Below are 17,068 nucleotides of genomic sequence, written 5' to 3'. Positions count from 1 at the left end.
CCACTGTAGATTCATTGTTCATGTTTTGAGCTTCATATAAATGGACTCAACCATTATAGACCCCTTTTCTGGTAAAGGGCTACTTTTTTATGTTCGATGTTTATTTAGGCTATTTCATATGTAAAACTGCATCTGTATATTGACATTTAGTCACTTAACAGACTGCCTCTGATATAAAACCTCAAAGTTTTGATATATATGGAGAAAGAGAGAGAAACAGAGAGAGACAGCGAGAGAGAAATTTTATACTTGAGTCAGTCCATTTAGCAATAAATGACAATAAGCTGATCCATTTTCCTGTCAATGTACTTTGAATTTCTTTCTGGTTTATTAACATCATAAGCAAAGCTGCTATAAATATTTTTTTCTATTTATCTTTTCTCATTTTTTATTGAGAAAATGTGGAAATATACATTTCTTCATCATAAAACTAAGCTTAATTCATTCAGCTTTATGGAACTATAATTGACAATAAAACTGTATAATTTAAGGTGCACCAGTTGATGTTTTGGTATAAACTGTAAAATTTTCACTATGACCAAGGAGATAGCATATCTATTACCTCACAGTTACCATTTTCCTCCTTTATTATGTATGTGTCCGATGAGAACAACTGAGATCTATCCCTTTTCCAGAGATCAAGTTTGCAATACAGTGTTGATAACTATAGTCCCAGCGCTTTACATTAGATCTCCAGAACCCATTCAACCTGCACAACTGAAACTTTATGCCCTTGACAAGCATCACTCTGCTTCCCCTCCTCCCAGCCCTGGAAACTACTTTCCTACTCTCTGCTTCTAAGAATTTGAATATTTTAGATTCCACATGTAAATGAGATAATGCAGCATTTGTCTTTCTGTGTCTGGCTTATTCCACTCGGTATTATATCCTCCAGGCCCATCCAAGTTGTTGGAAATGTTATAATTTCATCATTGTTACAGGTCATGTAATATTCCATTGTATGTATATACATTTCCTTTATACACTCATTTGCCTATGGTCGTTAACTTTAAAAAATTCTAGACCATTGTGAATAACGTTGTAATAAACATATTTTTTACTTACTGATTTTATTTCCTTTGAATACACAGCCAGAAGTGGGATCACCAGATCACATAATAGTTTTACTTTCAATTTATAAAATAACCTCTACTACCACTCCACTGAATAATTCCCTTTTCACCAGCCAACTGTCAGCATTTTATCTTTTGTCTTTATGATAATAGTCATGGTAACTAATGTGAGGTGATATCTCATTGTGGTTTTGAGTTGGATTCCCCTGATAAATAGCAATGTGGAGCACCTTTCCATGTCCTGCTGGCCATGCATATGTCTTCCCTTGAATACAATGTCTATGTACAGTTTTGCCATCTTAATCAAGTTATTTTTTGCTATTGTATGGGTTCTTTACACATTTATGTAGATCCATTTGTCAGATACATAGTTCCACATATTTTTCTGTGATTTTGGTATCAAATCCAAATAAATCATTTTCCAGATCAATTCCAGGAAGCTTCTTTTTTCTCTATTTTCTTCTATAAGTTCACAATTTTAGATTTCATATTATATTCAAGCCTTGAGTGCATTTTTAGGTGATTTTTGTATATGATATGAAATAAAGTCTCATTTTTTTCTGCATATGTATGCCCAGTTTTTACACCAAAATCTGGCAGAGACACAAAAGCGGGAAATTTTAAACCAGTATTCCTGATGATAGACCTAAAAATGTTCAAGAAAATACTAGCAAATTGAATATAGCAGCACATTAAAAAGTTATTACATTATGATCAAGTAGATTTTACTCCTTTCATGCAAGGCTACTTCAACATACACAAATCAATAAAGGTGATTCACCACATAAGCAGAATCAAAAGCAAAAACTATATGATTATCTCAATCGATCCAGAGAAACTTTTGGTAAGATTCAACATTCTTCATGATAAAAACCCTCAACAGACTAGACATCAAAGAAACTTACCTTAAAATGACAAAAACCATGTATGACAAACCCACAATTAACATCATACTTGAATCAACAAAAGCTCAAATCATTCCCCTTCATAATTGAACAAAACAAGAATACCCACTCTCGCCACTCCTATTCTTTTTTTTTTTTTTTTTTTGAGACGGAGTCTCACTCAGTTGCCCAGGCTGGAGTGCGTGGCCGGATCTCAGCTCACTGCAAGCTCCGCCTCCCGGGTTTACGCCATTCTCCTGCCTCAGCCTCCCGAGTAGCTGGGACTACAGGCGCCCGCCACCTCGCCCGGCTAATTTTTGTATTTTTAGTAGAGACGGGGTTTCACCGTGTTAGCCAGGATGGTCTCGATCTCCTGACCTCGTGATCCGCCCATCTCGGCCTCCCAAAGTGCTGGGACTGCAGGCTTGAGCCACCGTGCCCGGCCTTGTCACTCCTATTCAACATTGTACTGGATGTTCTAGCCAGAGAAATCAGACAAGAGAAAGAAATAGAAGACATTCACATAAGTAAATAAGACTTCAAACTGTCTCTTTTTGCTGTTGATAGGATCCTATGCATAGAAAAGTCTAGACTCTGCCAAAAGAATCCTAGAATTGCTAAACAACTTTGGTGATGTTTCAGGACACATAAAAAATATACAAAAATCAGTAGCTTCTGTATACACCAACGACATCCAGGCAGAGAAAAATAAATGACACAGTACCACTTACAACATCTACAAAAATAGAAATACCCAGGAATACAGCTAACCAAGGAGGTGAAAGATCTCTACAAGAAGAACTACAAAACACTTCGGAAAGAAATCAGAGAGGAAACAAAGAAATTGAAAAAAATTCCATGCTCATGGATTGGAAGAAATAATATCACAAAATGGCAATATTATCCTTCAAATTTTACAGATTCAATGTTATTACTATCAATATACCAGTTTTATTCTTCGAGAAATATAAGAAAATATTCTAAAATTTGTATGTAACCAAAAAAGAACCAAAATAGCCAGAGTAATCCTCAGCCAAAATAACAATGCCAGGGACATCACACTATTTGACTTAAACTCTACTATAAAGCCACAGTAACAAAAACTTTTTGGTACTGGTACAAGAACAAACACATACACCAATGAAGTAGAATAGAAAACTCAGAAATAAAGCTGAAAACCTACAACTCTGTTTTTTGACAATCCTTAAAAAAATAAACAAGCAATGGGGAAAATACAACCTAGTCAATAAATGGTGCTGAGATAACCTGCTAGCCATATGCAGAAGACGGGAACTTGACTCCTAACTATCACCACATGAAAAAGAAAATTAACTCAAAATGGATTATAGCTTTAAACTAAGACTTCAAACTACAAAAAAATCTAGAAAGACAACCTAGGAATACTCTTCTCTGCATTGGCCATGGCAAAGAATTACTGGCTCTGAGACTTGTCGCTACACTACTACATAAGAGTGTTTTTCATATAATTAAACAAAATGTTGACCCTGTGAAATTTTCTACTTTTTCTTCATGTTTTGGTATTATATCTAAAATTTCAGAAGTTTAAAGCGAGCAAGAATTTTTATCATGTGCCAAAGCCTATGCCATAATTCACAGATGCAGGTTAAACTCCAACTCTTTGAATGAAGAAATACCAACAAAATTTTGTGTAATTATACTGCTTTAGATAAACATCCTTTTTCTCTCATATATTTTAATTATTCATTTATTAACAGTATGTTTTTATAAATATTTAATACTTTGGTCAAAATCAAATTCCGTGTTATATTATTCAAATTTTTCCAGCTCTTTGGAAAATGGGAGCTTCTTCCAGTTGCCCCCTTCATCTTTTTGACATATCCCAATTTTTTTGTGTTTTTTTTGCATTTTTAAGTTTTTTTTTTCTTTTTTTAAAATTATGCTTAATGTTCTAGGGTACATGTGCACAACGTGTGATTTGTTGCATATGTATACATGTGCCATGCTAGTGTTCTGCACCCATTAACTCGTCATTTACATTAGGTATTTCTCCTAATGCTATCCCTCCCCCCTTCCCCCACCCCACAACAGGCCCCAGTGTGTGATGTTCTATCCCGGCCCGCGGGATAGTCAGAGCAGGCCCTGGAGGAGGGGGTGGGAATTTGGGGAACAAGAGACACGAGAAATGGAGACAAGACAGTGCTCTGATCAAGTCTCGTTTAATGGCGGTAATGCACTGCCTTATATACACTTGGAGGGGAAGGGGTTGGGCTAAGGCGGAAATGATCTCATTGCCGAAGGCGTGGCCAGGTTAGTTTCGGTTTCTCCGATCGGACGTCATGTTGCGCTTGCGCTGTTAAGTAATAACTAAGTAACAATTTTCGCGCGTGTGGGAAAAGTGAGTGAAGAAGCAGGAAGAGCGCCATCTTTAAATGGCGGTATTAATACAGGGAAGAAGGTAAATCTAGGGAGAAGGTGTGGGGTGGAAATGAATAAAGCTCAGGCGTTTAATCTTTAATTATTATTCGCTATGGCCGGGGCGTGCAGCTCCGGACAGGTCCCCCTTTTTATATTTTATAAGAAAACCCCTCGGGAACTGCGCCTGTCTTAGGTTGGGTCAACTCACCCCCACCTTCTAAGCCCGTCATGGGATAAGGCAGCAGCAAGGGCGGCCCTCCTGTCTTAGGCTCCGATGGAGATAGTGTCCTCTTACCCATCATTGACTGTCCAGTTCAGCTCACAGGGGAGGTGGTCTCATTAGGGCAAATAAGACTCACCGTTTTCAGACATCTCAAGGCGATGATAATGGACCTGTATAGGTTTGGCCTGGAAGGCCTCAATTTGTTGCTTGATGAATGCCATAAGCTTATTAAGAATCATAGGCCCGAGAGTGAGGAAGAGTAGAAGAGTGAGTAAAGGACCAAGAAATGGCAGGAGATAGGGGAGAAGTCCATCGAGTCCAGTCCATAGTGGATTGGCGGCCAGGCCTTTTCTGCGCTTTTCTAGTTCTTCTTGCAAAGTTTTTATCTTATCTCTGACGATTCCGGATTTGTTGGCGTAAAAACAGCACTTTTCCTGTAAAGCCAAACATATCCCTCCCTGTTCTGCCGTTAACAAATCTAGACCTCTTCTATTCTGGAGAACTACTTCAGCTAACGAGTCTACTTGGTCTTGTAAATCTTGTATAGTACTGGATAAAGTCTGTACATCTGAAATTAATTGACTGGATAATTTAGTATATTGGGTTAGTGAGACTCCTAGGCCTGTGGCTCCTGTAGTAAAAGCAGTGGTGATTCCTAGTCCAGCCAACAAGGGAATAAATTGTATGGCTCGTTTTGGCCTATATAAAAAATGTTCAATAGCAGGGATGGGGACAGGTTCATCTCCAGGGATGATATCAATGTCGGGGAGAAGAGTGGCCAGAACACAAAGCCCTGTCCAATTTGTAGGTAGATACGTATATGCCATGTTGTTTCCACAAACGAAGACCGAGCCATTTATAGCACACAAAGGGTTGGTGGCATTGATTATGGAGGTACAGTTGCCAAACACAACATAGCCTAAATCAATTTCTTTAGCGTTATTATATGATGGTGAAAAGAGGCAAGAGGAATTAGAAAACGTCATCGGTTGAACTAAGGGGGGGGGGTAATAGGACAGGAATTATTTACTAAGGATTCATTTGAGTAATTGACATAGGGCAATGAAAGGTTAGGTATGGCTAGAGGAATAGGGGGGCCCATTTTAAGACAAAGCCAACAATCGTGGGCCAGGCTTGTATTGGACATTTGAAGTAAATTGTAAGTAGCATTGAGGATATCGAAGGTTTGGGCATCGAGCCTAAAATTACCTCTAAGCTCAGGCAGGGCTAAAGGGTGATATTGAAGTTCAGGATATGAAGCTTTATGAATTTCTTCTAATTTTTTCTGGACGGTTTTAATTCTTGCAATATCTAATGGGCCTCCTCCATCAGAAATGTGAATGGGGGCGGTAGTGCTCCAACAAACAGGCTTTCCTTTTTGGCCGTTACAAGGAGATTGTACAAGTTTATTAGTGGATCCTAATACTTGTACGTCATTAATGCCTCCAGTTTGTGTTTTTAGTAACGTGGCCGTATAATATGTTCTATTGCCTGATTTGCATTGTTGATAGGATGTATAACAGGAACTATGTACAGAAGATTGGAAAGAGCTACAAGGGCATTCTAGGAGCGGCCCGTTAGGTGAGGTATCTCTTGGGGTAGACTTACATTTCCATAACTGGTTTGGCATTAGGTAAGCTGTCTTGCCCGTGCAGGTCACCTGGGTGATTCTATCTGACGGAGGTTCAGATATTTGTCCCCCTCTGCAGTCACAAGGCTGGCCGTATTGTTTTCGTAATAATTCTTTTGCCTTACGAGGGTCACCAAAACCTGCATAGACTGTCACTATGTTATATAGAGCAATTATTCTCCAAAGGAATTTCATGTTAGGCTTCATTTTCTGAAAAACAAGAAGGAAAGAACTTCTCAGGGAGATTTATCTTCCCTGGACTGACAATGGTTATGATTTATTTGTCTTACCAATCTTTCAGGCAGCCATCTGGCTGCATCATTTTTTTGTGAGAAGATGCATACTGAGCCTCTTCCCCAGATTAAAACTGGATCAGGGCCATGCCATGAATTATTAAGTGGATCTTTCCATTTCACCATTGCAAACTGTTTTTGAGATTCAGGATGCCAGAAACGGTCGGCAGCAGACTTTCCGTGACAGTCCAAATTTAAAAAATTAAGGATAAAGAGGGCATGATTGAGTATGTTTCTGGGGGTACCCCTCACGGGGTACCAGCTCCCCCCTTTTAATTTTGTGATAATAGTTTTTAATGACAGATGAGCTCTTTCTACTATACCTTGTCCTTGGGGATTATAGGGAATGCCTGTGGTATGTTTAATTTGTAGGGTATTACAAAATTGTGAGAAGGTTTTGGCTATATAACCGGGGCCACTGTCTGTTTTGATTTGTTTGGGTATTCCTAAAATAGAAAAGCAGTGTAATAAATGAGCTATGACATGTTTGGTGGCCTCTCCTGTTTGGAGAGTTGCACTGATGAATCCACTATAGGTGTCTATGCATACATGGATATATTTTAGTTGACCGAATTCTAAGTGGTGAGTAACGTCCATTTGCCAAATTTCGTTGGGGATGAGTCCTCGGGGGTTAACTCCTAGATGGGGAACAGGTAAATATGTTATGCAGTTGGCGCATTGTTTAACTATTTGTCGAGCTTGTTCTCTGGTAAGTTTAAACATAAGTCTTAAGGTTTGGGCGTTTAAATGATGTAAGGCATGTGCTTTTTGCGCTTGTTGCAAATTGTCTGTAGTGACTGTGGCTATGGTTTTTGTCGCCATGTCAGCTGTTGAATTACCTTGTGCTAAAGGTCCTGGTAATTCTGAATGTGCTTTAATATGTCCAAGGAAAAAGGGAGTAGTCCTTTTTTGAATAAGTTGTTGACATTGTAGAAATAGGTTAGCTGTGTCTGAAATATGTTTAATTTGAGACACGGTCTCTAAGAGGGGTATTGAATGAGCCAGGTAGGCGCTGTCTGTATAAATGTTAAGTGGCTGACAAGGAAAAGCTGATAGTGCTGCAATTATAGCTTGCAATTCGACCAGCTGAGCTGATGTATAAGTGGTCTGGAACTTAACGACTACATTATTGTAAGTGTAAGCGGCAAGTCCTGTGGAAGATCCATCAGTGAAAATTAGTAATGCGTCATTGAGAGGTTCTTTACTGGTAATATGGGGAAATACAAACGCATGAAGTTTGCAAAATTGAATAAGTTTGTTAGGTGGGTAATGGTTGTCAATCACGCCAGTATAAGAAGCGCAAGCAATTGGCCAGGCTTCCGTATTTTGTAACAGCCAATGGATGCGTGATTGAGTGTAGGGCTGTATAATGGTAGAGGGTTCTATTCCAAAGTATTTTCTACTGTTTTCTCTTCCCAAGATAATTAGATCAGCTATGGCATCATAATAAGGCAACAAAACCTTTTTAGGGGAGGAGGGCAGGTGTACCCACATAATGGGATTGTTCTGCCAAAATAGGCCAGTAGGGGTTATTGTTGTGTTAAAAATAAGGAATATTAATGGCTGAGAATAATCAATACCGGTAACAAATTGTGTTGCAATGGCATGTTCTACCTGTTGGAGTGTTATTAATGCTTCTTTTGTAATGGACCTGGGGGATTTTGGATTAGAGTCTCCTTTTAATATATCGAAAAGAGGTTTTAACTTTCCTGTGGTAAGTTTTAAATAGGGTCGAAGCCAATTTATATCTCCCAGTAATTTTTGGAAATCATTTAAGGTTTTTAAGTGATCACGACGTATGACAGCCTTTTGATTAATGATTTTGGGTCCATTAATTTGAAAACCAAGATAGGTGTATGGATCTTGTAGTTGTACCTTTTCTGGGGCTATTTGTAGTCCGGCTGCTGTTAACTCTTGTTTGAGTTGGGCGAAGCACTGTAAGACTTGTTCGCCAATTTCTCCTGCTATTAAAATATCATCCATATAATGTATAATATACATTTGTGCCCATGTTTTTCTGACTGGCTCTATAGCAGCAGCTACATATTTTTGACACAAGGTAGGACTATTGGCCATACCCTGAGGTAAGACTTTCCATTGTTAGCGCTTCATTGGTTGTTTAAAATTTGTAGATGGAAGACTAAAGGCAAATCTTTTCTGGTCAGCAGGGTGAAGGGGAATTGTAAAAAAGCAATCTTTAAGGTCAATAATGATTTTAAAATATTTTTGAGGAATCGCAACCGGTGAAGGCAATCCTGGTTGTAAGGCACCCATAAGGATCATAGTGATATTTACTGCTCTTAAATCTTGTAAGAGTCTCCATTTACCAGACTTCTTTTTATTAACAAAAATAGGTGTATTCCAAGGGGAATTACTTTCCTCAATATGTCCTGCTGCTAGTTGTTCCTGCACTAACTGTTGGGCAGCACTTAGTTTATCATTGAGTAAAGGCCACTGATCAACCCAAACGGGCTCATCTGACTTCCAAGTAATGGGGTCAGCGCACCTTTGGGGTGCAGGTATGTCAGTGGCCTGAGCTAAAAATTTCCAAACCCCTTTTTATCAAGTTGTCCTGAAACCAGTATAGGCTGTGGGATACCGTTCTCTCCTTTTCCAAGACCTTTACCAGGGGTGTATCCTTGAGTCAACATTTGTGCAGTAACTACATCATTTGGACTACACATTATAATTTTCATTTGAGAGAGCAGATCTCGCCCCCAAAGGTTAACAGGTAGGTAAGGGATGACAAATGGCTTAATGAGGCCTGAATTGTTTTCTTTATCTGTCCATGTTAGGTATTTGGAACTTTGTTTAGGATTACTGCTTTGTCCAATTCCTCTCAAGTGAGTTAAAGTTTCTGTAGTAGACCAATGAGAGGGCCAATCTTCCTGTTTAATGATAGTTACATCAGCCCCTGTGTCTATTAGTCCAGTGAATGCCTTCCCGTCTAACCATAAGGTTAGAGAGGGTTTTTGATTTGTAATTGGTTGCACCCAATATATATCTGATGATCCGAAACCTTTTATATTTCTATTAGAGTATTGGATATTATTATCTGTTTTAACCAAAGGTAGCAGGAGTAACTGAGCTATTCTAACTCCTTAAGGGACAGTAATAATACTATCAATAGCTCTGGCCATAATTTTAATTTCTCCTTCATAATCATTATCGATAACTCCAGGGAGGACTTGTAAGCCTCTCATGGTGACACTACTTCTTCCTAAAAGTAGCCCAAAAGTGTTAGGTGGTAAGGGTCCATATATTCCGGTATTTAAGGTTTGCGGTCCCATTTCAGGTGTTAGTATTGTGTGGGAGGTGGAACTGAGGTCCAGTCCTGCACTTCCTGGGGTTGCTCTACTAAGTTTTGAAATGGATTGTTGCTGCTGGCTGGAACAAAACTGACTGCCCCATATGCTTGTTTCGGGGCCTGAGGCTGGCCCCTCATCCTGTTTCCCTGCCTGGGGGGTAAAGGATTTCCTTGAATGTCAGTTTTAGATTTACATTCGTTTGCCCAGTGCCTTCCTCTTTTACACCTTGGGCAAAGGCCTGGGATTTTTGCTTCTGGACTCTTATTTTGGTTTTCACAGCAATCTTTTGCAAAGTGTCCCCTTTTACCGCATCTAAAACATCCCCCTTTATCTTTACCTTTGTTAATGAGGAAATCTCTTACTGTTTGGCCACTAAAGGCGGCAGCCATTGCTAGGCCTTGTTGATATGAGGGCCCAATATCTGAACAAAGGCGAATGTATCCTGTTAAATCTGTTTTCTTTCGATAAGGTCTGATTGCCGCTTGGCAGGCGGGGTTAGCATTTTCATAAGCTAACTGTTTAACATAATCTACACCCGTTTCTGCATTTCCAAAGATTCTACCTGCCGTGGTCATAAGACTATGCACAAAGTCTGAAAATGGCTCATCGGGTCCTTGTTTAACCGCTGTGAGCGAGGCCCCTGGATCTCCTTTAACGGGAAGTTTTCTCCAGGCTTTTGTAGCAGCAGCCTGGATTTGTGAGAACAGTCCAGGGTCATATTGCATTTGGGCCTGAGTGTCTGCATAATTACCTGAACCAGTTAACATATCAAAATCCCAACCGTTTCCTGCCTGTTGATTTCTTTTAGCTGTATCTCTACAATTTTCAAAAAACTCTGACTTCCAAATTAAGTGATCTCCCCCAGAAAGAACTGCTCTAACTAAGGTATTCCAGTCCATAGGGGTGAGCCAATTATCGGCTACAGATTCTACTATAGCAAGAGTATATGGAGCAGTAGCCCCATACTGAGAGGCAGCAGTCTTTAACTCTTTTATAATAGTAAAATCAAACCCAGTATGATGTCTCCAAGCCTGTCCTTGCCCATCTGTGGTTTCAGTGACCGGAAAAACGTCTTTGGGGGAGGAGTCTTCTCTATGTCGGCTAGCAACTAACCCCCCTCTTGGAACATGTTGTCCAGGTCGCTGAAGTGGGCGCAAGGAACCCTCCATAGCGTCTGAGTTAGGTATTTTTTCATTTCCTGTTTTTAGCTTTTGGAGCCTAATTATCAATGATTGATGTAACTCTTCAAGTTTAATTTGTTCTTCTAGTTGAGCTATCTTTTGTTTTAATTCTTCTTTGGGATCTATTGCTGCCATAACAATGGGCGCAGAAGCCTCATTATGTGTCTTATTATATGGGGGCGGGCATGTAGTAAAGGGAGGCAAATCAGGGTTATGATATTTAGCCGCCTCTTCCTCTAAATCATCCCAATTTATGTCTGATTGTTCAAGCTTATTAGTTTCTTCCTCTTTTTGAAGTGTTTGTAAAACTGGGTATTTTTTCGTTTTATTTTTGTGTAGCATTTCGTTATCTGTTACTGAAGGGGACTTGATTTCCTCATTATCGCTTTCAAGGGAAATGAGATCCTCCTCCATATCTTGCGGAGGCTTTGTGAGGTTAGAATGGGAGCTAACCTTTAGAATATGTTCTGTCTGAGTGACCGCAGCCATGACTTGTGGATCGACCTCCTTTTTATCTGTTAACTCTTTAATGAGATTCCAATAAGAGAAGGCGGTCACAGGAATTTTTTCTGGCCCAAAAGTATTATAATAATCTTGAAAGCAATCCCCTACTCTACGCCATCTTTTAATATCAATAGTTCCTTCTTGCGGAAACCAAGGGCAAGTGTCCTTTACAAAATCAAAAAATTTAAACAAATCATTACCTTTAACCTTTACTCCTCGTATCTTTAAAGCCTCTTTTAATTGTCCTACATAGATCTGATGTTGGCTTAATTCTTGTCCCATTTCGGATGCGTCACTTACCTTCAATTCTGACGCGGCAGGTTCCCGCGGTGATGGGAAGAGTTTGACTCCTTTTGTCTTCGTTAGCGGTCGACCGTCCTTTGGCGTCCTCTTCCTCACGGAGTCCCTCGTTTTCAGGCCCCTGTTCGGGCGCCACGTATCCCAGCCCGCGGGATAGTCAGAGCAGGCCCTGGAGAAGGGGGTGGGAATTTGGGGAACAAGAGACACGAGAAATGGAGACAAGACAGTGCTCTGATCAAGTCTCGTTTAATGGCGGTAATGCACTGCCTTATATACACTTGGAGGGGAAGGGGCTGGGCTAAGGCGGAAATGATCTCATTGCCGAAGGCGTGGCCAGGTTAGTTTCGGTTTCTCCGGTCGGACGTCATGTTGCGCTTGCGCTGTTAAGTAACAACTAAGTAACAATTTTCGCACGTGCGGGAAAAGTGAGTGAAGAAGCAGGAAGAGCGCCATCTTTAAATGGCGGTATTAATACAGGGAAGAAGGTAAATCTAGGGAGAAGGTGTGGGGTGGAAATGAATATAGCTCAGGCGTTTAATCTTTAATTATTATTCGCTATGGCCGGGGCGTGCAGCTCCGGACAATGTTCCCCCTCCTGTTTCCAAGTGATCTCATTGTTCAGTTCCCACCTATGAGTGAGAATATATGGTGTTTGGTTTTCTGTTCTTGTGATAGTTTGCTGAGAATGATGGTTTCCAGCTGCATCCATGTCCCTACAAAGGACATGAATGCATTCTTTTTTATGGCTGCATAGTATTCCATGGTATATATGTGCCACATTTTCTTAATCCAGTCTGTCATTGATGGACATTTGGGTTGGTTCCAAGTCTTTGCTGTTGTGAATGGTGCCACAATAAACATACGTGTGCATGTGTCTTTATAGCAGCATGATTTATAATCCTTTGGGTATATCACCAGTAATGGGATGGCTGGGTCAAATGGTATTTCTTGTTCTAGATCCTTGAGGAATTGCCACACTGTCTTCCACAATGGTCGAACTAGTTTACAGTACCACCAATGTGTAAAAGTGTTCCTATTTCTCCACATCCTCTCCAGCACCTGTTGTTTCCTGACTTTTTAATGATTGCCATTCTAACTGGTGTGAGATGGTATCTCATTGTGGTTTTGATTTGCATTTCTCTGATGGCCAGTGATGATGAGCATTTTTTCATGTGTCTTTTGGCTGCATAAATGTCTTCTTTTGAGAAGTGTCTGTCCACATCCTTTGCCCACTTTTTGATGGGGTTGTTTTTTTCTTGTAAATTTGTTTGAGTTCTTTGTAGGTTCCGGATATTAGGATTCCCTATTTAATAAATGGTGCTGGGAAAACTGGCTAGCCATAAGTAGAAAGCTGAAACTGGATCCCTTCCTTACTCCTTATACAAAAATTAATTCAAGATGGTTTAGAGGCTTAAATGTTAGACCTAAAACCATAAAATCCCTAGGAAAAAACCTAGGCAATACCATTCAGGACACAGGCATGGGCAAGGACTTCATGTCTAAAACACCAAAAGCAAAGGCAACAAAAACCAAAATTGACAAACGGTATCTAATTAAACTAAAGAGCTTCTGCACAGCACAAGAAACTACCATCAGAGTGAAAAGACAACCTACAGAATGGGAGAAAATTTTTGCAATCTACTCATCTGACAAAGGGCTAATAGTCTTTTTAAGTTTTTAAATAATTATGTGGGATACATTTGTGTTACATAAATATATTGCATAGTGATGAAGTCTGAGTTTTTAAAGTAAGCTCACCAGATATAGTACCTTGGAACCATTAAGTGATCATTGATCTCATTCTCAAATCTTATGAGTCTCCCATGTCTATTATTCAATTCTCTGTGTCTATGTGTACCCATTATTTGGCTCCTACTGATAAGTGAGAAAAAGACATATTTGGCTTTCTGTTTATGAGTTGTTAGACTTAAGACAATGACCTCCAGTTCCATCCATATTGCTGCTGGAGATATAATTTCATGCTTTTTTATGATGAAATTATTTTTCATTGTGTATATACACCACATCCTCTTTATCCAAGTATCCATTCCTAGACACTTAGGTTAACTCTATATCTTTGTTATTGTAAATAGTGCTGCAATGAACATAAGAGTGCAGGCATTTTTTGACACAATGATTTATTTTCTTGGGTACATATCATGGAGTGGGATTGCTGATTGATACATCTATTTTTAGTAGAGAAGTCTTTGCAATTTTTTTTCACACAGTTTGCACTAATTTACATTATCAACAACAGTGTATAAATGTGATTTCTCTGAATTCTCATCCATATCTATAATTTTTTGACTTCATAATAATAGGCACTTTGATGTAAAGTGTGTCTCACTGTTGATTTAATATTCATTTATCTGATGATTAGTGTTGTTCAGCTTTTTTTTTTTTTTTTTTTTGAGACGGAGTCTCGCTCTGTAGCCCGGGCTGGAGTGCAGTGGCCGGATCTCAGCTCACTGCAAGCTCCGCCTCCCAGGTTTACGCCATTCTCCTGCCTCAGCCTCCAGAGTAGCTGGGACTACAGGCGCCCGCCACCTCGCCCGGCTAGTTTTTTGTATTTTTTAGTAGAGACGGGGTTTCACGGTGTTCACCAGGATGGTCTCGATCTCCTGACCTCGTGATCCACCCGTCTCGGCCTCCCAAAGTGCTGGGATTACAGGCTTGAGCCACCGCGCCCGGCCTCAGCTTTTTATTTCCATGTGCTTTTTTGCCATTTGAATATCTTCTTCACAAAATGTCTATTGATGTCTTTTGCCCACATTTTAATGGTATAATTTATTTATTTGTTGCTGTTGTTGAGTTGTTTGTGTTCTTGTTAGATTCTAGACGTTAGTTCTTTATTGCACAGTAATGGAATAAATCTAAAAATCAATTGCAAAAAACTGTTGAAACTAAAAATATGAGGCAATTTAACAACACAATTTTGACCAATCATTGGCTCACCAATAAAATTAAGATATTAATTTTTAAAAATACAAAGAAAAATGAAGATACAACATACCAAACTCTCTGAGATACAGGAAAACCAGTACTAAGAGGGAAGCTTATAGTTCCAAATGTCTACTAAAAAATAGATTACAAACTGCAGTCTACTGATTTACTTCAAAGGAACTAGATAAATTAGAACAAACCAACCCCAGAGCTAGAAGAAGAAAATAAATAAAGATCATAGCAGAATTAAAAAAGATTGAAACAAAAAAGCAAAATATAAGAAATCAACAAAATAAAATGTGGTTATTTTAAAAGATGAACACAATTGATAGAGCACTAACGAGGTCAACCAAAAAAAAAAAAAAAAAAAAAACCACAGAAGATTCAGATAAGCACAAGCAGAAACGATAAAGCTGGTATTACAACTGACCCAACGAAAATACAAAAGATTATCAAAATATACTGAATATCTCTATGCTCACAAGCTAGAAAATCTAGAAGAAATCAATAAATTTCTGGAAATATTCAACACCCCCCACAATTAAATGAGGAAGGAAAATAAATCCTAAATTAACCAATACTGGTAATAAGATTGAATCAGAAATTGAAAATCTCCCAACCCCCAAAGCCCAGAACCAGATAAATTCAAGGTCTAATTTTACCAGATGTACCATTCTTACTGGAAATATTCCAAAAGATTAAAGAGATTATTTCCCAGCTTTGTCTAAAAAACTCGTATCACTTGATACCAAAATCAGGCAAGGATACAACTACAACAACAAAAAGCTACAGGGAAATGTCCCTAATGAACGTAGACACAAAATAGTAAACAAAATACTAGCTAACTGAAAACAACAGCACAATAAAAAGATAATACCTCATGACCAACTGGCTTTTATTCTGGGGATGCAAATCTTGTCTCAAATAGACACATCAATTAATATGATTCAACATACAACATAATTAAAAACAAAAAACATAAGACCATCTCAATGGATGCAAAAAAGTCATTCAATAAAATTCAATGTCCCTTCGTGAAAAATTCCTCAACAAGCTTAGCATCAAAGAAACCTAACTAAAAATAATAAAAGCCACATACAAAAACCAACAAAAACTCTTAAATCAATAGAACAGGGATCTTCTTAAATTTTGTAAAAACCTATGCAACTGATTTATTCAATGTGCTGGACTTGGTAGTGAAGGAATGAACGACTTTAACTGGAAAAAAAAAGCCACGTACAACAAAACAACATCATACAGAATGAGAAAAAGTTGCAAAAATATTCCTGAAGAATGTGAACAAGAATGCACACTTTCACCACTCCTATTCGACATATTACTGAAAGTCCTAGCCAGAATAATCAGAAAAGAAAAAAGAAATGTACGTTTCAAGTTCCAAGCTGAGGAATCCAGGAGTGGAGTACCCAGAGACTCATTTTTTAATCAATGGATAACATCCAAACTCCTGGCATATCCCTTAGAACACAGGACTTACAGGTGATAGAGGCTCTTTATTTTGGGTTAAATGGAGTTGATAGATGGAGGGTGTTAAGTAAAAATGACTACATAAGCTGCATGCTTTGTGTCAAATGGTTGTAGTTTTCTTGTCCAGCCTGCTGTTTCTGAGCCACACTGTATGAAAGTCCTCAATAAACTCTATGTCTTGTTCACTGATCTGGGTTTATTTCCTTGGTCTGTTGTACATGATGCCAGTCCTATTGGAGTCAATATTGGTCTGGTGTGACACCCAGTGAACCTGGAAAACATGTCAAAAAAATCACATGATCACCCAGAAAATGGAAATCTAAAAAGAGGAGACCCCTGCAAAAACCCTGTGCAGGCTGTTAATTTCTATGTAGGGCCCAACATCTATCCATGATGGATGGGGCCCAGTGCATGAGTATGGGGATCCTGCCAAACACCAAAAGTCCTGGAAGAACCACTTCAGTGGGTGCATCTTACAAAGTGAAAGTCAGATGCCCAAGATGTTGCGTTTTCAGGTGGCTGGTTCCTCCTGACTCCACTCTGAGCAGCCACTGAGAGCTCACCGTGTAGGCTACAGTGTATCAGTCATAAGAAGAGCTACTCCTAGAAAAACATGCCACACCAGCTCAGACTAATCAAGAGACTTTCTGTCCTGCCTATGGAAGCAGAATGGTGAATTGGGGACTGCGGCTTGTTGAGTAGCACATTTGAAGGATTTCTGACCATACGCAAATTAGTTAGGGCTATGATGACTAAATTGTCATGGGACTCTAAGACCCAGTTCCCATGAAGAGCTCTACGGGGAGGAGGATGAAGATTGGGATAAGTCCATGGGGGTCCCTGTCCT

General features: G+C 39.2%; 1 long non-coding RNA gene and 1 gene segment (V, D, J or C); one reads left to right on the top strand and one right to left on the bottom strand.

Annotated features, from left to right (window-relative positions):
- The window catches only part of LOC106995637 (immunoglobulin heavy constant delta-like), a 727,209-nt gene that overhangs the window by 221,565 nt on the left and 488,576 nt on the right, over window positions 1-17,068 (top strand).
- The window catches only part of LOC144330504 (uncharacterized), a 113,477-nt gene that overhangs the window by 66,060 nt on the left and 30,349 nt on the right, over window positions 1-17,068 (bottom strand). The gene's annotated exons all lie outside the window — the stretch shown is intronic.

The sequence above is a fragment of the Macaca mulatta genome, chromosome 7 (genome assembly GCF_049350105.2).
Source record: "Macaca mulatta isolate MMU2019108-1 chromosome 7, T2T-MMU8v2.0, whole genome shotgun sequence".
Lineage (NCBI taxonomy): Eukaryota > Metazoa > Chordata > Mammalia > Primates > Cercopithecidae > Macaca > Macaca mulatta.
This window is presented reverse-complemented; position numbering and strand designations above follow the sequence as displayed.